The sequence below is a fragment of the Larimichthys crocea genome, chromosome III (genome assembly GCF_000972845.2).
Source record: "Larimichthys crocea isolate SSNF chromosome III, L_crocea_2.0, whole genome shotgun sequence".
Taxonomy (NCBI): domain Eukaryota; kingdom Metazoa; phylum Chordata; class Actinopteri; family Sciaenidae; genus Larimichthys; species Larimichthys crocea.
This window is the reverse complement of record NC_040013.1, coordinates 5,940,741-5,963,484: the sequence shown is the minus strand read 5'-3', so window position 1 is coordinate 5,963,484 and position 22,744 is coordinate 5,940,741. Positions and strand designations below refer to the sequence as shown.

Below are 22,744 nucleotides of genomic sequence, written 5' to 3'. Positions count from 1 at the left end.
CATTTCAAAGTAGAAAGGAGGTCTGTATTGATACAAATCAGGTCAGATGATTCCCAGAAAACAGGAAGATCCATTTCTTTTTCTGATCTAGAGTTCGTGTTACCAATAGATAGGTCATCAGAGAGGCCACTAATGTTTCTCTGAGTGCTACTAAGTGGTGCTGTACACATGAGCGATTATCAGAGATTTACATAACTAAATGAAGAGTAATGAGCGTATGACTTGGCGCCATAGTGAGGTCAGAGAACACACACTTTAAAGGTCAGAGACCTCCCACCAGAATTTCTTAAGACTCCACTAATCAGTATTTTTATACTAGCAATTAATCAAATGACTGTGTGTAATGTGAAAGAGGTCACAAGAATCATCACCCAACTTTGCTTGGCTCCACAGAGATTTATGGCGTCTTTCAGCTGATTCTTTTGTTTTCTGGCCTGTAACTTTACTGTTTTGGCTCACTCTCAGTTTCCACAAAAGGTCTGATGAATCCACTGCTCAGCAAAGACAAAGTAAGCAACTAGCTGGTGACCATAATAGAACATTTAGAAGCAACAGAGACCAAAACGGGAAGTAAAAGGAGAGTGAATATTGAACAAAACTACATGACTACATGATGGCTAATGTTGCTACGTGTAAATAGGCAACGGTTTGCTAACAAGTTTTTTACACTGGGGTGTTGTTTAGCTCAGTCAGTAGAGGAGCCGCCCCATGTACAAAGGCTCAGTCCTTGTTGTTGTGGAAGCCAAGGGTTCGAATCCGACCCGTAGCTGTTTTCCGCATGTCATTCCCCATCTCTCTCTGTCCACACATTCCTGTCACTCTTTAAGCTGTCTCTGTCAAATAAAGAAAAAAAAAGTTGTTTACACTGCCCCCAAGTGGCCAAAAAAAGTTTTATGGTGGTTTATTTAGCTCGTTTGTCAATTTCACAAAAATGTCTTTCTTTCTTTCTTTCTTTCTTTCTTTCTTTCTTTCTTTCTTTTTGCTTGCTTGCTTGCTTGCTTTCTTTCTCTCTTGTAAAAAGGCAGGTAGCAGACTCACTACTGCTAGAGCAATTCATTCTGCAGCACTACGCCCGGCTGATTCAGCATGTAACTGATATTGTTCAAGTACTGCTAAATGTAATCATCCATTACATATCAATTGGCAATCTAATTTGTTTTTGAAATGGGACACTTCCTTCTCTAATGCGATGATGGATGAAGGGTTTTGGCTGAGCTGCAGCCAAGAAAATACTTCTTTTTTTTTTTTTTTTTGCCAATTTGAAGGTTGATGCCACTCCCTCATGTTTACTCAGAATTTGACATGCACATGTAACTGATACTTGCCAACAGGCAGACTCCCTTCCAGTCTGCACCACATCACCAAAACATCCTCAGAAGATCTGTTTCCAGTAACTCAGCTGGTACCTAACCTTAACTGTGAGCTCATTCTAAGGGGCTTTGCGTCAGTTTGCGTGACAAAATGGACGATAAAACAACCAAACAACAGAAGCTCCTGATGATCCTGTGACTGCAGCTTCATCAATAAGTTAGTGTTTCTAATGTATCACATGGACAGGAGTGATGTTCTCTGGAGAAAAACCTCCTTGTAAACATGGATGACTCATCACAGACTGAACATCAATATCTGGAGGGCTAATGCTTAAAGAGTTATGATGTTAATATGATCAGGTCTTGTATGTCTCAGGATCTCATTGATTCCTTATAACGTAATATAACCATTATGTAATCAGACTAGTGATGTGGTACCTTTTAAGCTTACTGCATTTACTGCAAGCTGAAGATCCCATGCAGACATTGCTGTTATTTGAGTTGCATCAACATTGACAATGCTTTAAAATTGGTGGTAAAAAAACAAAACAAAACAAGCTATTTTAATAGTAATGTTCCGTCCATCCATCCATTTTCCTTAACTTTCCATAATTTACCCTCAGAGTGACGGGAGGGCTTGGGCCCATCGCAACTGATGACTGGGCGAGAGGTGGGGTACACCCTGAACAAGTCACCAGTTCAGCAGTTCAGGGCTGACACATACAAACTAACCTATTAGTGCAAGTCTTTGGACTGTGGGAGTAAGGCGAAGTGCCAGAGAGAACCCATACAGATACATGGAGAACACTGCACCTTGTGAGTATTTGTAATTATCAAGATGCAAGACCAAAATAAGGCCTTTTAAGGTTTTAGATGCGTTTAAGATCTATCTATTAGTCCCCTCAAGATGTTTAGTTGACTTGATCTTGATCTACCTCTTTCTCAGATCACATGCTGTATGATTCAAGTCAGTACAAAAACACAATATTAGCTTAGAAATTTCAGCACGTACAGTGAGCTGGGCCCGATGTGCCCAAACACGGCAGACTTTTATGTAGATGTAGACAAAAGTAGACATTGGTCTCCTTTGTGTCCTCTTGCCACATGTGTGATGTTAAGATGTCAGGAAGCACTTCCTGCTTATCTCTGCTGAGGGACAGTATAGAGAGTATAGCTCTGTACTGTAACAGTTACAGCACCACACGTTCCCATCGGATCTGCCGATGTGTCATGTGACTCAACAACAATCTACTCTATTGTTGCTCTTTGTTCCCATGACTCTCTATTCCACGTTGGGAGCAGGAACAAGCGACAGCACAGACTATAGATTGTAACAGCTGTAGTGGCCTGACATATTAATGACCTGAAGGCTGTGTATTTGTTTTTACTTTTTTTTAAATGACAGAAAACTCCATGAATTGATTTTTCTTTAAATTAATTCCATTGACACAGTAGGTCATTTTCAGCACATGGGTTTATGCAGGTTAATAAATGGCCTGCAGAGACAGTCGAGACAACTTTCAGCATGTGATATAAAGCCTGTGGCTCATGAAGATGATCCAGTTAAAGTCCTGACATTTTGTACCTGAGGTCAGTTGTTGGTGCATATGTTATATGATATGACAATGTTATACAATGTGATCAGACAGCCATTGTCTGGTCATTCTTAACACAGTGTCCTGTGTGTATGAGGTGACGTGATGACAGTGGAGCTGAGTACATCATGGTAACGATGTCACCGCTTTCCCTATGTGTTTCCGTCCTCACTGTCTTCCTCAGGGCTGTATAATAACAGCTCACTGTTGTGTGTGTTGTGTTGTATGCGTGTGTGTGTATACATGGATCAACAGTAATATTTCGCAGAGGGTGGTGGGGATGCTTGTTAACGTATTCATGAATTGTTTTCTGTTGATCATAATTTAAAAATTCATGTCATGTGCACACTAATGAATGGTAACATTGTCTCCAATGTGCAATTTAGTTTTCTCCTCCAGGCCAATGAATTGATACAATGTTCAACATGTATTGTAAAATGTCAGTGCAAAATGTGTTCAATTGCTGGAAGATTTTCAATTCCCTTCAATTTCTTATATTTTAACCCGATGTTAAAGTTACAGACAGATGTAGTTAGCACAGCTTTGCAGCAGAATAAAAATAATTTATTAATTAGATCCCTGAAAAAACAGCAGATGTTTTGAGATGAACATAAACGGCTGCTAACTTCAGCTCAGGAACAACTACGGTAATTGGAGGGAGGCTGCATCCACCCGAGGAAACACTGTTCTAAGCCGATCATCATAGAAGAGAGTGTGTTGAATGACAAGCGCCTTGTCTTGTTACTTTTTGCGGGCGGGTTGAAAATGTGTGTGTAATGAAAAAAATCCCTTCCCAACAGCAGTGTATCATATGGATCAGGATCCCATGAATATGAAATAATCAAATTAATACATAAACCCTTTTTTGCTCAGAGGTTTCAAAATATATAAAGCTAGTCATAAACTTTAGAAAAGTGAAAGACCGACAAGCTGCCATAGTGAAACCACATGCAACACACAAGATGATTTTTCATTCTGGCGAAGCTTTGAAAAGTGAAAATGAAATTTGTGGGAGGCAATCCTTCTGTCATAGAAAGATTAGGTGAAGCAAAAGAAACTAGAATTCAAAACGTCAAGGTGTTCCTTTAACCAGCTCCAGTCTCCTCCAGCTTCATGTAGCATCCCTAAAATTACTTCTGCAGCTGAGAATTCTTCATGGTCATGTTATGTTTTGAGGCAGAATATCATCAACCAGCCTCAGTCACTTTTCAACTATAAGTAATAGTGGATGAATGCTAAAAGTTCAATCATCGCTTCATCGTTGAATTATTGCAGGAGTGATGATCTTATCAAACTAACTTTTGAAGTCCTGCTCTACTCAGAAATGTGTTTTGCTTCTAGCTACTTTACTTGGATGTTTAAGCTTCACCGTGCTGAATGAGTTTGACACTGTTTTGACATTCATCTGCTGAGAAAAGCTTCTCTCAGCTTAAATTTCAGTTTCAGATGTTTTGAAATACAGGTTGTGTAGAAGTCAATCGTCAATATATGCACTTTCATGAGTGTGATGTGGACACTTAAAATCCTGATCTTCAATGTAATTTAATTGTAATTGAAGGTTTATCAAAAGCCATAAAATGAATACAAATTAATTTAAAATTAAGAAGAGAAAACACATCGTGAACTCTAATTTTAGTTGCGTCTATGTCCATAAATGTCCGTTACCTTCATCATAAATCAACACACATTTTAATACACAGGAATAAGTTAATTAAAATCATTAATTCAATAAGTCAATAATTAAAAGTGTCTTTTTCAACTTTATTTCACATCACTGTCCCTTCATTGTTATTTAACTGTCACAACAGTGGAATCTCGTTTTGCAGCAGTTGTTGAAACACAAGACAAGCAGAACAAAAGAAATGATCTATATTTTAAATGTATAATTAAATTAACTTGAAACCATAAAGAATCCAAACACAAGTAAACCAAAGGCCCTGTTTAACATGCGTCCTGGGTTGTCCAATCTCATGTGGACATTAGAATGCGACTCCATGTGCTTCTCGAGTGATAGATCTCACTGCTCCGCTCTGTATGCAAATAAACATGGACACCATTTACGATTTCTAGTTGCAATAAGAATCATCCAGTGTCCTTTGTACTGACTCTTCAGCCCAAAAGGAAATTACTGTTGTGACTTCTTCTTGTGTTGCACTTGAATACAATGACATTGGCTGAATGAATGTGGCCCAGAACCTCTGAATGTGGTCTGAGCAATCAGATCTCAAAATGTCTTCTTGGCTGCATTATAATTGTCCATTTGTGATTGGATCACCACCAAAGACGTACGTTGATACCAGGAGTAAACAGGCAGAAAACAATCAAACATCATCAAGTGTCTTGGCACCTTGAGCCACCTTGCAAAGAGGGAAAGCTTCAGCTGTCAGTGGGATTGTTGGACAGTTTTGGATGCTTCTTTAATGAGTTCCTTTCCCTTCTTCATCTTCCTCTGCACTGCCACCTCTTCTTTTCATCTCTGTCTCACGTTTTACTGCTATACATTTACATTTTAGGTGTTAACCTCTCATCCAGAGTGACTTACAATGAGTAAGGATGTGGAGGTAAAGTGATCTTCAGCAGGATCATTACCCGTTCCTCCGTTTCTCCCTTGATCCTTCCAACCGACCCAAATTCCTCCATTTCCACCCCCGTCTTCTGCTCCTTCCTTTCACTCTTAAGTGCTCTTCTGAATCAAGGTGCTCTGACAATTGCTCTGGAATGACAGTTTTTCACCCTAATCCTCAGACCTGTTGTCATGGAAATTGGTCTCTCCAAACGGCACTATTCAGCGCGCCTCACATGAAACATAAATGATGAATTTGAGTTTTCATGTGTGTCACTGTATGTGTGTGTGTGTGTGTGTGTGTTTGTGAGGGGGCCAACGAGCGGATTTCAGCAGTTAATCACTCTTTCTGTCATTTCATCAGAAGAGGGGAAAAAAAAGCAAAAAGAAAAAGATGTGTTGAATGGAGATGGGATGGAACCAGTGGTTCATTTCTCAATGCTCGATTGCATTCAGTGCATTTGCTGACAGGGCTGGTGAGTTTGCCTAATTGCTTTGGGCTAAAAACTGCTCAATTCACAAAGAAAAACTAGGCTAGGCTTAGCCATCTCAAAATAGACGGAGCTGAATGCCTTAGTTTCTTTGGTAATGATGCTGCTTGGCCAGTTAGGACTGAAACAGAGAGTGAGTGTGGAGAGATAAGGAACGCTCTACTGATTAAGTCTTTCTAAATTCTCCAGACTGCACTCATCACTCAGCCCGTCTAGTCGGACCATTTTTAGTAGTACTTTGCCCACTTCTCGACACTCTGTAGTACATTTTATGGATCTATTTTGGAAGTTATATTGTTTATTTTGCAATGATTATTCTTCTTGGCAATGTTTTTTTGTCTGACATTGAGTACAATTACAGAAACAGTTGTCTCATTATTCACATTGCTAATAACTAATAGCTACTTATCATATCCCTGCGTGCATGATTTGAACATCACACATATTTCTGATCACTCTCTGTAGTCTGACAACTCGCTGTCAAAGTGAATTTCTGTTATTTCTGAAATTACTTTAGTTAGTATAGCAGCCTTTGGTGTATAGCAATCCTTTATCTAAAAAAAAAAATTGTTAGTTTATCATTGTAATGAAACTTGAATTATGTTTGACAATAGGCAAATCTGTGCTCGAAGCATTTATTTGATTTGTTTTCCTTACAGTATCCCCTATTGCAATACAATATCGGCTAATAGCTACTAAATATGATTAAGTACACTTGCTTTGCACTCACAAAACTTGGTTATGGTTAGGAAAGATGACTAGTCATAAGTAAACATCGGAAAAAGTCAAAAGCGAATAGAAGCAATAGCCACAACATACTTTATTAGTATTTGTGCACACATGGGAGTCCAGATGCAAACCCTGGTCAAAGTCCAAACTACTCCACTCCACCTCCACAGAAAAGGAGCTTTTAATAACACTGAGTACGAGCCAGGTAGTGAAAACATATTTTTGCAAAACTATTCAGTATTATATAATGTAATTTGTAGGACACAGAGTTTACCACAATTACATTTCAACACTGTGATTTGATTTCTCCACTTTCTTTAGTAGTCATAGCAGCAAGCATCCCTATAGTTTTTCTCACTAACTTGCAAGTTACTTGAGTCAAAGATTCACACAATCAGTCAGACAGTCATCAGACACCTGCTCATATGGTTTAGTAGCCCGGTTTCTTTCATGATTGTCCGGCTAGTACTTTTTTGATTACGAACAACAGCTAAGATAAAGGCTTATCTAGTCTTTATTTCACAAATGTGTAAGACAACTGGGATCCTGTACTAGCGAACTGAACAGAACTGAACTGATTTGAATGAAACTCAGAGAGAAAAAAAGATGCAGAGGATTGAGTATATTGTTTCTTTGTGTTTATTAATTATGTGGCTTGTTCATTTTCCTCTTGATTAACAATGGATGGAGTTTGTCATAATGGAGTACATTATGTATCGTGCTCACTGTTAATCAAGCGTTGAGAGGTTCAATAGGTCTGTTGCTATAGAAACCAAAAATGAATAGTGGACCAAATCACTTGATTGGACATGTAGTTGTTCCAGTCATTAATAGAGAACTAAATGGGCACTTAATTACAAGAACACAGAAATCAGTGTGTGTGTGTGTGTGTGTGTGTATGTGTGTGTGTGTGTGTGTGTGTGTGTGTGTGGGTGCGCTATCGTGCAAATTTTTAAAAATCACTATCTGGCTAAATTAGAACATTCTCAGTGTGACATGTTGTCTCACTTGTTTGATCTGTGACTTACAGTTACAGTACTGTAGGATAGACTTTGTGTGCATGCATTCTCTGATCATCAGTGTTGGTATAGTTACTTTACTTACTTACTTATAGTTACTTTGGAAAGTAGTTAATTAGGTTACAACATTACCATCAATTAAAAGTAATCTGTTATGTTACAGCGTCACCTATGAATATGATAATGATGTATTTTGTTTGTTAAATTGAGATCGGACGTTGAACTCAAACTGTTCTCAGAACATCATGTGAAATGTTTCACACTTTTCAGTGATAGTTTACCTCACTGGTAGGTCATTTTCAAGTCCAAACAAACACTGCTACATGTTTTTACCTTTGCAAAAAAAAAAAAGCAGACATACTTTTTAATATTTTGTTTCACTCCTTGATGTTATCATTTTTTTCCTTTCCCCAATTTCCTGATGAGTCATGCTATCTCCGGTGTAGTTGATCTGATGCGGTTCAGATACTGGCACAGCATTTATCACTATCACTGTCATATGATGTTGTTTTCATGTCTGCAGACTTTGATCAATGTCAAAGAAACATGTGTTCGTCTTAACTTTGTGAAACAAACGTCTGTACTGTTTCGTTTCATGTTTCATTTTTGTCTGTGAGTTGGAATTAGATACACAGATCATATGATTGAAGAAAAAAAAGAGGATTCCTAGCTGTTGCTAAGATAAATCAGAAAGAACACAGCCCATTCACAGCCCATTTAACTCATTGATAAAACTTTGCTATAGTGCACAAAATTTAGTGAAGGTAAGGCCGCCACTGAACCAGCATGTTAAGCTAAAATATTTCAGACTCAAAAACGAACCAAGAATCTGAAGGTTGAGAGAACTGAATCCTAAAATCCACAACAGCCTTTCAGTCTTATTAACTGTTCCAAACATTGCCAGAGAAATTTTAGTGATGGAACACTCTGCCTTTTAATATTAGACTTACTGACACAATGGACAGTTTTAAACAACTCAAAACATGTCTTTTTAAAAAAATAGCCTGTAACCTGCAGCTGTCTATTTTATTTTTTACCAAAGAGACTGTGTCAATGCTATTTTATAAATAGTAACTCAAGTTTTCCCTCTTCCTTGTGTGAGTTTTTGGTGTTTTTGCTGCAGCACTTTGACCTGCATTCTGTGTACGAAAAAAGCTTCGTAAATGTAAAGATGTAAATATTTCTAAATCGTTCATTCATAGTTTTTTCAGTTCTTATACATATGCAGCACGTGCAGTTTTACCTGTTTCCTGTTCATTCACTGATCGACCTCTCCTCATTATGACAGGCTGCATCCTGTCTGCAGCGTGTCAGTCATTTCCTCTACCAATATTGAGAGTTAATGCAAGTCTGTTTATTCGACCTTCTTGACAGAATTTTAATCAGTTTTTTTATTTTATATATTTTTTATTATTCATTTATTATTATTGTAAAATTTTCGAATCTCATTAACAGTCGAGCAAACTTGACAAAAAATGTAACTTGCTGTAATATTCCAGTGAGACGTTCAGTAATGTGATCCTCATGTAATTTCAGAGTCTGATTTTATCAGCCAAGCGTGATCAATGTGCAAGGGTTTGTGAATATTGTCAAACACTGACTTTTTCCAGCAAATGTCACATTCTACATATTCATGTCTTGATTACAGTTTTCTCACTGTATAGATTCATCTTCTAAAGAGGTTATTGAGGAATAAATTACATAATCATATTGGTCTCCCTTGCCTTCAGAACACAGGGAACATGAGGTTAAATGGATAATTTCATCCGCCTCTGATTACAGCGCAGCTAACTGATTTCAAGCTCTGAAAAATGCTGTTTTTCTTCACCATGCGCAATATTTTATTCACTTTTTATGCAACAAACATGTCTATAATTCACCAAGTACGAATGCTTGTCAGTCTGTTAGCAAGGCTTTACTCATTCAGCCTTTTAATTTGATAAATAAATGAATACATACATTTTTCATGATACATTTAATTTAATAAAATACATATTTTATGAATATTTATCAAATGTTTTTTTGTTCTAAAACACAGAGTAAAATAGGCCAAGTAGAGATGACTCATGAAGCCAGTGATGATGTAATGTTCCAGTAAGGTGCGTAATACAGCAATATTTATGAAAGTGCCTTAAGGTTGCAAACATTAGCCACATTAAGCTACTGGCCATACCAGACCAGGTAATGCAGCAGGAGTGTGGGGAATTGAGCAATGGCGTTTTATTGATTATGAATCATGCTTTTTATTCCCAAGAGAGGAAGAATGTGCTCAATTTTCCTTTAAAAGATAGAGTCTCTGTGTACAGAGAGTCAGTCATTGTAGCCCATGTTTTTAAGTGTATGTAAGTTGAGTCAACTGTGAATTCAAAGGCCTCTAGACATTGCTACATGGGCCAGAACTGGAAACACAAAAAGACCAAATGTAAAGCTGAATGATTATGGACTCGGTATGCAAATACACCCAAGTGATTGAATCAGTTCAAGACAATTTATTGTAAACAGCAGGGACAATGTGCTGGCGAGTAGGTGATCCAGGGAAAAGGGTGTCTGGGGTGGTGCATGGCTGGTGGTGGCAGGAGTCCAAGAGTGCAGAGCTGACGTGAAAGGAAGACGGCAGATGGGGTCTTACAGAGAAACAGACAAAAATCAGGTTAGTCAAAAATCACAAAAGAGCTAAGTTACAAAGGAACAGAGTTGGCCGTGGCTCTTGTTACCACTATGGAAACCAAACAACCTGTGAGAAAGAGCCGGTCTTCTATACTGCAGTGGTTGATTAGTGAATAAGGAACAGGTGGTGAGGTGATTTGGCAGGTGAGAGGGCAATTGAGGCCATGCCCAGCGACACACACACATACACACAGACAGACAAGATAGAAACACATGGAGAGGGAAAAACGACAGCAACAACGCTGGGAAGGGAGGAGGCAAACAGCCTCCACATGACTCTGGACCTTGTTTTCCTTGCAGCCTTTGCAGTTTACCTGCCACATTGCTGCTTCTGTCCCTTTAACATCCTGAATTATTATAACTTATCCCTGCCATCATCTTACCTCCACGACATGGCTGCTTATGTAAAGAGAACACCTTGCACTGATTTAAAGCCATTTAATCCTTTCAACCTTTTCAGCAGCAATTCAAGGCTAAAAAACAATACCAACAGGCCAAAATGGGCTATTTGATAACGGTATTTATTTCCTCACAGGATGTACCTTCACGTTGACCTTACTGTCAGCTTTGAGATTTCCCACACTAATTGTTATGGCTAGGATGGGTATCAGGAAAACAAGCACTGAGAATTAACTCAACTTCACCTCACCTTTTGTTAACTTCCAAACAGGAAGAGGGTCCTGACGGGGTCTCCCATTGGCGTACCTGCTTCCTGTCGCTTCTTAGCAACGGGGAAAGTGTTACTAGGGACTGTCAAAGGGGTCAACAACCAACTGTTTGTCATGTAACACAACACAACTTGGCACATTTGCACAAGAGAGTGATGTTGTTGGTGTGTAAGTTGAAGTTTTTGTCTTTGTTAGAGGTCAAACCACTCTGTCATATCACATCTGTTTGTCTTTGAGCAGTATCTTTTACCACCACAAACACACAAAGGAAATTACTTCATATTGCATGTGCCCTAGAGTGTATGAACAGGGGATTCTGGTTTGAAAATGTTTTCAGTGTGTGTGTCAGGTACAGGCCTTTGACAGTCTTCTCTGCTGTCCTCTCCTCCTATTATCTCATCCCCTCCCCACATGCCACCAATGTCCAATGCAATAATTAGCAATCAGTTTCGCACCGATGGCTCCATTCACTAACCTGGTACACGCACACAGTGGATGTTCTTATCTGGTGTGAAGAGTCCTTGTAGGCTCAAGCTTTGGGACAACAAAGCACCACAACACTCTGGATGTAGTCGTCCCTCCTGACAAAAGGCTCTGCAGGAGTGCGAGATAATGGCACAGGCAAGAGCCTCATCACAATGAAATGAGATTACATTGGTGGGAATGCACAAATAAAGTCAGAGGGTATGAAGTGGGGACAAACTGTCATAAGACTCAGAGTAAAACAAGGTTAAGCCAAGTACACAAACATAGACAATAGAGAAGCGGGAGCATGTCAACATTGGAAGAACCCTTCAAAGATAACAGAAAATGGAAGATGCACTTTTGGTAATGAGGTTTTTATACATGTTCATTTACATGATAAACAGCTTTTCAAAATAAAAAGTACAATAGCCATTAAAACTTTGAGAATAATAAAAGTCACACAGCCTTGTGCAGTACACTAGCTGCAGAAATAAGCTGTTTTTTTATTTCTTTGAGCAGGATCAGCGTGTGAAAGGGAAATGTCTCGTGACACGTGAGGTTTCCAGACTCTGACAGCAGATAGCGAGGAGCTCTCCTCGAGTCGAGAGTGTAGTGGGAAAGGCATCCATCACTGCAGAGGAGGAGAGAGAAGAAAATCTTAGACTGTCTGTGAGTTTCGTAGTTTAGTAGTCAAAGAAAACACTGTTTCAAATGTGATGTGCAGCATTTCTATCTCCTAATTTGGGGAGGAAAGGGATGGTGGTTAGTCAGAGATGCAGTTTTGAATGATGGCAATCCAGTGTTAGCTCTGAAATGACAGCTGCATCACAGATACTGTTCCCAAAGAATGAACTTAATTATGTAGTTATGTAGTCAGTTATGTAACAGCCTCGCAGAGCTAATAGCATGGCAAAACACTCTTGCTTAAATTAAAAATGCTCTGATGGGAAGTGTACCACAGACACAAACAAACTTGTATCTATGGCCTTCCTTTTACTGGATTTCAACAGTCACTGTGACCTCTCCTGCCGTGAAATATTCTCCCAGCCGGTCTAATCAGCTTCATTCTTCATCACCGGTGAAAGACCTAAAGCTTCAACTTCTGCAGCCGCCCGCTGGCCGAGCTGAATAAGTCAAAAAGAAAGAGGGTTAGAAAACGAGAGGGCGGGCTAGGAGAGCACCTGATGAAAGAAAAAGAGAGAGAGAGGGTAAAAAGAAAGAAAAAAAAAACAGACAAGGACAGGCTGCGCCCCTCTGGTGCCTTTGTCCCATTGGCCAAGGGCCCACCCGGTGCCGGCGGCAACCGATGACATCACTGTGTGAAACACGGCGGGGGAGGGCGGGGCCTTTGCTGCCTCTTGTCACCCTGGCAACAGGTCCACTCTTGAGTGTGTGTGTGTGTGTGTGTGTGCTTGTTAGAGTTATCAGTGATTGCCTCACCTCTAGCAATAAATTTGCTGCCAGTTCTCTTTTTTCTTCTTTTTCTTTGCTTGTTCTTGCTGTCCTCCCTCCTTCCGTCCATCCTGTCAAACGTGTTTTTAAAAAACACACAAACAGGATTCATTTTCCGTGATCCGTTTCCTCTGAACTCCATCTCCTCTTTTCATCTTCCTCACTCCGTTCCTTTCCCGTCCACATGTCCTTTCATCTTCTGTTCTCCTTTCCTCCTCCTCCCTCCTCTTTTTCCCCCATCCCTTCCTTTCTCCTTCCCTCCTCTCCACTCTTTTCAGTATTCAGTGGAGTCTATCGTAAGTGGATTGGTTGTGTGCCCACTTAAAAGGAGTGGAGGAATCACACCACTAATCCCATTGTGAGAGAATAAGAGCTGAGGCAAGCCTATGTGTGTGTGCGTGCGCGCGTGTGTGTGTGTGTGTGTGTGAGCGAGCGACATTACTTCTGTGTGTAGAAAGTGTGTCCTACAAACAGGAACGTGATGAAGAAAGTCAGACGAGACAGAGACAGGGACAGAGACAGGGACAGAGACGGACGGGTCGTTGTGTGTGTGCCCTGTTAAATCAGGCATGTAACACCAGCTTTTATAAGAAAGGCTCTCTAGACTCCTGTGATAAGTGGCAGGCTTCTCTGATCTGTACATGAAAGACGGTGAGCGAGAAGAGAGAGAAGGTACAGAGGAGAGAAAGTGGGAGAGAATGTAGAAAGAGAGTGGAGGATTGATGTGGTATGTCCAATGAAATTAATATTTCCATTTCCTGGGGAGCTTCATGCGCTGTTCTCCTGATGACAAAGATGAAAGGACGGGATGACCAAGGACTTTACATTCATACATCTCTACACTGTCACATCTGCACTGTCAGGGCTGTGCCACCTGCTCAGTTGTTAGAGCTTTGCCAATTCACCTGTCCAGAACAGGAAAGATGCCCAGTCCTACAGAAAACAGAAGACACGAGGAGGAAAGCGGACTTTTTTCAACAGAATAAAACAAAGCAATTCCCAGTTCTCCAAAACAAACAACAAAATATGTTGTGTTTATAATGTGTTTTCTGACTGCGATGCAGTTATAACTGTTACAGAAAATGATTCATATGTTTGTTTAAGCTTTGATAGGATTTAGGCACAAAAACTAGCTAGTTAAAGTGGTAATAATTGCTTTTGGTTAGTTGAAATGGTAGATATAATATACTGTATATATATATATGTATGTGTATATATAATATAAGATATTAACTAAGAGAGCATCTTCTCTCTGTGCATCTGATCGATCCTTGGTACTCTACTGTGTTCACCAACTTTTGCTACATCTCAATTTGGATATTTCCATACACTTCTATGTAGTACACTGTGTGCACTAGGTACTTCCTTGCGTATTGTGCTAATTTTGGTAGGGTACAATTTTCTCAGTTTAAGTATGGCCATGTGCACTTGTGATAGTCGCAACATTTTCAACTTTTAAATCGCAAAAGTCGCAAATTCCCTCCACTTTTGCTGCATAGCCAAAATGGCGACCACTGAGGAACAAGAATTGTTCAGCCTTCTACACTCAACTTTGACCATTATGAGTGCACCATGAGCAGTACACTGTATTTTAACATAACTGACAGCGTGAACACGCTTATGTGCTCAAAATAGCAAGTGCAAGTGTGGAAGTATGCTTTTGTTGTTTGGTGGTGACCAACTAGCATACAGTTGATTTATCATAACTTTTTTTTTTAGCTGTCTGCTTTATTTCGAATCAAGTTTGATGAGAACAGTAAGATGATACCACAATGGTGGAAGTAGAAGGCTAATTGTTTTGTTAATTCAAAACAATGAGCTAAAAGATGCTAAAACACTCTTTTGAGCTGACAGGAAGTCGGGCAGTAATTCTCCAATGAGCCCTTTCAAGATACAAATCCATTGCTCATATTTACAATATTGACTTGCATAGCTTCAAGGTTCGACAAAGATTGTGATCATGGTTGCCCTGAGGAACACTGATACATGTGTTACTTATATCTACTTAACATGCGTCTTCCTTTCATAAACGACATTTACATTTGGTTGGATTCAGTGTGCGATCAGTAGCTTACAATGTGAAAGTCATTACTCTGACACTGAAACTACGGTTTGCAGCAGTAAGTCAACATTACATGTCATCCATTTTGGCTCTGACAGATAATTTGACACAGTTTCTTGAGGACCTTGTTAGGTGAGCATAAAATTACAGTCATATTTTTTCTTGTAAAGACAGCCTCAAAGGAAGAAAGACAGTAACAAAGATAGAAACACACAGGAAGTCTGAGTCTCTTTTGATCTCTGTCCTTTAATAAAGTCTTTCTTTTGTTCTTCTCAACCTTGATTTACATGCTTGCACCATACCAACAGCAGCACTTCTTTCTTGTCATCTCTTTTTTTTCCCCCTTCATCCCTCCCTTTCTTTCCCTCACACACTCATCACCCACCAGGCGCAAACACACTTCTCTTTCATTCCTGACACTCTTGTTTTCTTCTCTTCCCTCCCACTACTCCTCGCCCACTGGGAGGTAGAAAGAGATTTATAGAGGCTGAAGTGATATCATTGTTAACGGCTGTCCTCTGAGCTCCCGTGTGAAACACACACACACACACACGCAGAAACGATATGCGATCAAATCTATGCAGGTGATTGAGCGAGCAACGGAAGGGCACAATTGCACAAACACACTTTAGACACACACACACACACACACACACCCTCTTTAGCACTCCTCCGTCTGCTCAAGAGGGTTTATTCCCACACCATAGGGAGTGCATCTCATGACCAGTGAGCTGTTATGTGTCTGCCTGCGGAGGACGTATCAGAACACTTGAGTCTTCTCCTAGGGGATTAAACTTGTGTTTTAAGGTCAAAAAGGGTTGCACTGCTGGTGGCTGGATGCTTTGCTCGTTCACACACATGCAGACACACACACACACACAATCAAGTTACCTCAGGACAGAATTAGCCGGTGCCACTGTTGTCAAACAGAACGTATTAGCTGATTTCAAATGCAATATGGTTCCTGTTAGTTATTGTCTTGCCAGCTAATCCATTAAAGTGACCACAGAGGTCCCAGTGGAACCAGCAACTATCCGTCTAAAGCATCAGCTGGGCAATTACTGTGTGTATAAGTGGGTGGTAGGTGACCGCTGTTGTAGAAGCGATCATCATTAGTATTTCAATTACTTTGACACGTGTATTATTTTAGGATGGCTAAATGTTGGAAGGAATTAAAAGAGATCCACATCTCCTTATCATTTAATATTTAAGGCTTGATTTGTGAGACAAAAGCTGATTAGTGTTTTTTTTTTACTGTAAATGAAGTTCTCATGCAACATTTATGCAACCCTGAGCTCAGAAGATGCTTCTGGTCATCAGTGAAGAGGAAACTGGTGAGAAAGAGCACATTAGATATTTATTATGCACCAGGGTCCCACTAAAACCCCATTCAGGCTGCATTTATTTCTCTAGGGGAGGTGAGGTGATTTTAATGTTACCTATGCTGGTCAGCATATGTGGGTATTTCTTCAATTTCCGGTCTGAAGCATCCTTGCATTTATTTTTATTTATTTTTTTTTTAAATATTTCTCTGTGGGAAGAACCGCCTGTGCTTCTACATTAGTTGTCTTTTCATCAGCTCAGTGTGAGATTTGACTTTTATGTGAAAATTTGACACTTGCCAATATGACAGCAGAAAAAAAAAAAGAGCAAGGTCGTGTAATAATGTCAGCTACAAATAGGTTCTCTTTTGGCTGGTGTCTAAATGTCCATGACCATAACCTGTAATTTTGCAATAGAAAATATGTGTTAAACTGCAGAGGAATACAGGGAATATTTTATTTTATTACCCCAGTAAAGTTAATGTAAATAAATATAGTACACCAAATTAAATATAGTACACCAATACATCTTACGTACCACTTGCATTGCTTGTGCTGTTGTTTTCCTGTTAGTCAACCACTGCCCTGATTTCATTTGAAAAACCCTTTGTCCTCACATGACCTTGACAGTGCGTGTTTTATTTGGCTGCTATCATTTACATCTAAATTAGCATTAGTTACAGGTATTGACTGTCCTGAATTTAATCAACCCCATTGATCCAATCAGAGTCAACGACAGATACAAGTGGAACCGTGAGAGGGATTAATAAAATACTATTCAAGCTCCAAACAAAAGGAAATAGACTCGGATGGATCACAATCCCAGTGCTTGAATTAATGAAATGTAGAGGCTATTGTTCATATGACTAAGTTCTGGCTGACTCATGCAAAAGCAATGAAAGCGCTCAAGTACAATCTAAAAAGGCTGAGTTGCAGACAATGGAGCTGATATTAAAAATCTGACATCAACATTTAATTTTATTTAATTTTTCTTACTCTTATAACCAACTGTAGTTATTACTGTAGTAATTTTCTTCAAAGGAACACGAGTCACTGCAGTCCTTTATAGTGCACTTAAATAAAAAGCCCCAGTCTTATCTCTTAAGCTGATTATTTGGGATGTGTTTTTGGGGTGAATCGTGGAAAAGGATATTAGAAAGGGATGCAAGGGTTGAGGAGTTGTTTTTGAACATGGGTATTAATGCTGTTTTGATCCCATTGTTATGAGACATTGTGGCTTTAGGACATAATTGTCTCTCAGCTGACCGGTTTTGGGGTGTCACTGTGTTTTGGTGATTCCCTGTCTAGACAGACAACGTTTGTTGCAATATGCTCCTTTGTGTCACTAATACCTTGAAGCCAATTGTTGTGTTTGATGTTGTGTGGAGTCAGTTTGAGCTTTGTGCATTTTTAACAGTATTAGCTGATGTTTCACATTGTAAACAGATTAAATCTTGGGATAATTGTGGCTGAGATCTGCTGCTGTTCATACTTAGCTTGTCTACTTTTTGAAAATTAAGGGCAGTCTTAACACAATGTCATTTGTTAAATAGTTTAGTTCCTTACAACACACTATTATCACAATCCAATAACTCTACTTTTTCTTTTTCCTTTCTGCTTCACTTATTATAGTCTGGCAAGGCTCAATTTGGAGAATTTGTCTTTTTAAGACAGCTTTCCCTTGTCACTGTCACATCAACCTTTCATCCATCTGATTAGAGAGACACACCAATCCAATAAGTCCATCCAAATTAAATTTTGCGACTCAGTGAGTCAACATCTCACCACTGGTATGATCAGGGGAAATGTCAGAGGATGTTTTTAGGGCTTAAGGAAAAACATTATGTATATATATATATAGATAGATATATATATATATATATATATATATAATATATATATATATATATATATATATATATATAATTATAACTCTATTTTGTAGCCCTGGCCATGGTTTGTATTGATAATAGTGTAGTCAGCAAAGATCATCAATCATAAAAGGTCCCTTGTGAAGTTTTCCCAGATTAGCCGCCTCTTTATCTAGAGCTAAAGCCGAAAGTGCACTTTGCACTCTTCATCCTTCCTGTTTCTACAAGCAGCTCAACTTTTATATAGCCATTGTGGCTGTTCATTGTTGCTTTATATGCTCTATATATTCATAGACTTAGATTTCAAGTTCCGTCATCAATAACATATGATAAAGGTGATTCTGATTTTGATACACAACGTCAACATGTACGTTTCTGTATGGTTGGTTGTTACCATGTGATGCTAGTGCTATGCCATGTAATGGATACAGATTTGTGTCAGTATAGCAGCTCACTTCCTCATTATAGTTTCCTCCATAAGCACAGATACACACCAACTTCTGCAAAATGTGCACTGATCTTTGGTTTCCTTTATATGATCACATATTCATTTAAATGGCCATGTAAAATGGTCTCACACAGCACAGTCTCACATGCATTACAATGGAGTAGATTTATGTGTGTGAATTAGTATGCTGACAGTTTTAGTTTCTAAATGATAGAACAGAGTTATTTCCTCTTTGTTAAGCAAAAATAATTTAATACCATTACAGATATTTTATTTAATGCTGAGGGAAATTCAAGGATTACTGTATTTAATCCAAATATATGAGAAGTAATACTTTTGAAAACAGGATCAGTCAAAATACTGATGAATCCTGATGGTTCCAAAGCATTGACATTTTTATGGAGTCTACAAGGCTACAAGACATGGGACAGCAGCATGGGATGCAATGCAATGTGACTAAGAACCAGGTCAGATGGACCCTGTACTTTGACCTCCACCTAATCTGTGAACTCAGCCCCAGAGCAAATCGTGACCTTTAAGTGGTCAACCAGAAAAGACTCTGAGGACAGCCTGAGGCAAGTAGAGGACTGTTTTCAAGACAGAGTGGACTGATTTGTGCTGTAAACCAACACAATCTTAGATCTTTGGTCCTGTTGTACATTTTCATTTTAAATTCCCTGAATACAGACACGATATCAGTCATTTAACACACTTCAAATTTATCGTGAGCACAGAGAACATACCCAACTTTTTATCCTGACTGCACCTTCTCTGTAGTCATATATCCGTGTCAAAATCAACAGAAGCATGAGATACAAATACCCACATCTGGAGGGCGTCTTCATCCTCACCGTGTCCTTCATTGGGCTGACAGTTTGGGCTGTCACAAGCCTCTGTCCTAAATCCACAGTGACAGGGGCGATGATGTTGTTGACTGCTGATTGAAGTGGCGTTTACCATGCTGCAGTTGGACAGACACTCAATCACGCTGGTATATAATTAGTCGCAAGTGTGAACGTTTCGGTCGGGGCGCTCAAGGAAATGAGGCAACAGGTTGTCAGCGTGCACACAAATCAGGGATCACAAAGACTAAAGATAGAGGAAAAATGTGTGTGTGTGTGTGTGTGTGTGTGTGTGTGTTTTGACAAAACAGTTCATGCTCTGGCTTTATCCACAGATCCAGAGAATTGCCATGTCAAATTGTGCACTCCTGTGCATGAGTGTGTGAGTGCAGAGCACCCGTATTAACAGAGTTGCCTCTGAAGTGCTTTGCACTATATTGACGATTCAGGAGGCCTATTCAATTATCCAATAGGTCATGAGTTAAAATGTTTCTGAGCCAAGAATTACCCTCCTTTGTATGAGTTTGACAGCACAGTTTATTCTGCTTCATTCTATGTTTTTTTTAAAAATTGTAATTATTATCGATTTGATGTCTTTCTGTGGTTTGAGTGGCTGATATTGATTCAGTGCTACTGTACGCATACTGTCAATACTTTGAGCTACTTTGCCCTCCATTAGCTGGGATAGCTTGATCAGATGGGTATCGATTTGGCACAGTGTTTTTATTTTGTGTAATCAGATGGCTTTTCAGCATCATACACTAGTTATACTTATATCATTCACATGTGTGCATTATAGTGAGTTTGCTGTAATTGTGAAGCACAAAAGAGCATTTTTTTACAGGTAAAACATACATTTCAGGACACTCCTAGAGGAAAATGGAGCCAGCCTCCCTAACAGCCGATTTCACCACCTTGTTTTTTTAGACATTAAACTGAAAATGAATCTTGACTTCCCTGAAATTGCACTGTTCAAACAGACCAGTGGTACAGAATAGGAAAGTGACAACAAGGCTGCTTTGAAATGTGCACGGTAATACATGCTGCTTAGAACAGGAGTTTAGTAAAATTGACCTCACCTGTCTATCTGGTGGGTGGTTTGTGCACACAGTGAAACACACATCCATGCATGCGCACATTTCCCCCTCTAAATGTCAAAAAGCATTGATCGTGAGATTGTGAGCAGGAGCCCACAGGCAATTTCAGGTTTTGTTTGCGTCTCAACAAAGATACATAAAAAAAAACCTGACAGTGTATTTAAAGGTCAAAACTGAGGGGGGCTCGGCATGTCTCTGTGTGTGTGTGTGTGTGTGTGTGTGTGTGTGTGTGTGTGTGTGTGTGTGTGTGTGTGTGTGTGTGTGTGTGTGTGGCATAGGAGGATGATTTTGGAAAGCGAGAGAAAGTAGGTTAGAATTAGGCTACTTTGTTTAAATGCAGAAAAATGTCTACACATGTTGACATGTCTGGATTCTCCAGAGCAAAGAGAAAAGAAACCAGTATAAACTTTAAAAAGTTAAAACAATATTTTATGTCCAAAGCTTTGATTTCTTGCAATATTAATTTTCTAAAATAGCCATTTAGAGGAAACGTATATATTTTAAAAAATCTTCTTTTCTCTTCTTGTGCAGTTACATTTAAAAAAACAAACAAACAAAAACAAAACACGAATCAATAATAATGTTTCTTTTGCCGGAACAAAAGAAACATTATTATATAACATTTTATAATATAATTTTGAATCTTGCTCCATCAAAATTAAAAGCATGACATATGCATGTTTGTGTGTGTGTGTGTGTGTGTGTGTGTGTAATTGTGTGGATGTACTTTGAGTGACGTTGCTTGTGGGTTGGAGTGTCTGGAAAAGTCTGTAAGGTTGCGTCATATAAGTAAGATCATGTCTTCTTCTTTGTATTTGCTGAGGATCAAGGTACTGGTGATGCAAGGATGTGTTTGGCTGGCAGACAGTGTTTGTTTTTTTTGCTGTTAGCCAGTATCAATACACTCAGCCACAAATAAATGTAGACAGATAAAATGAATCTACTTAATCTCAATGTTCGCTGCTGCAGTTCTCAGGCTATTAAATAAATGCATTCACACACTGCTGCTTAGTTCCACTTAACAGTAATCACTGAATGTCTAAATCAAGGTCCAACAGCTTTTCTCACACTGTTTCTAAGTGAGGGCAGACAAAATGTTTCTCATGTTGTCTCTGTCCTGGTTACGACTTGAGAGATGTCATTAATAAAAGCATATGACCTCACACACATTAATCTGCAGGACGAGCCCCTGCTTGGTGTTGGATTTAATCTCTGTCTCAATCCACAGGCATTAATCCTGCAGATTATAGACCCCTCACTGCAGTACACACACACACACACACATGGACAAAGCATGTTATCAGCATTTGTCTATAATGACACCAGCTGAGACATATATTAACACACACATTCTCATAATGTCCGGTAATGTTCATCCTTGCATAAAATGCCCATGCTTACACTGATGCGTGAATGCCTGCACACACAGATGTACCATCGATATGCAGCATTTGACCCAGCAGTGACCTCACTCAAGATATATTGCTGGATTGAGGCAACTTTACGCTCACATTTATACATGAATGTACTAAGGTGATTAAATACTCAAATTAATCTGTCAGTCATTAGACATACAACTGAAATATGCTGACCTTCACCACATGTCAGAAGAATGATATTAGGATTAAATAGATACACGTGTGTGTGTGTGTGTGTGTGTGTGTGTGTGTATGTGTGTGTGTGTGTGTGTGTATGTGTGTTGTGTAATCACGTGTAATCTGTAATTAAACAGACACTGGACATGAGACACGTGTAATCTCCCTGATCTGGTAAAGAGAGATAGGCTCAAAGATAAATGTAGATTATATCATCAGTGACAACTCCAGACTCCAACGCAGGATTGATAACATCTTATTAAAATGAAATGTACATAATGTAGTTTAGAGGGGTGATGGTGGTAAAGGTTTTGACGAATTTGGGTCTCTATGTTCTGCTGAAAAAACAACCCTAACACTCTTGTTTGCATTTGGGCAAGACACTAGGCTACTGACTTTTATACAAGGGCATATTGCATTATTTTTTACATAACAACTCCTTATCTGTCATCATATTAAATACACTTTTTAAACAACAAGTGGTAGGCCTGCTCCCTACTTCCGGGCTACGGCTAGTGGGTGAACTGTTGTAGCTGGAGAGCTAACCT

At 39.2% G+C, this 22,744-nt stretch overlaps 1 long non-coding RNA gene across 2 annotated transcripts; it reads right to left on the bottom strand.

Annotated features, from left to right (window-relative positions):
- Positions 1–10,201: 10,201 nt before the first annotated feature.
- Positions 10,202–13,291, bottom strand: LOC109137426 (uncharacterized). 2 transcript variants are annotated; one of them, XR_002041658.2, is made up of 4 exons: positions 12,948–13,291; positions 11,518–11,636; positions 11,024–11,095; positions 10,202–10,331 (listed from the first exon to the last, which is right to left on the bottom strand). It is a non-coding gene; the product is annotated as an uncharacterized LOC109137426 (long non-coding RNA). The 2 variants fall into 2 exon arrangements; XR_003462320.1 differs by having other exon boundaries at positions 11,024–11,092.
- Between the last annotated feature and the right edge of the window lie 9,453 nt (positions 13,292–22,744).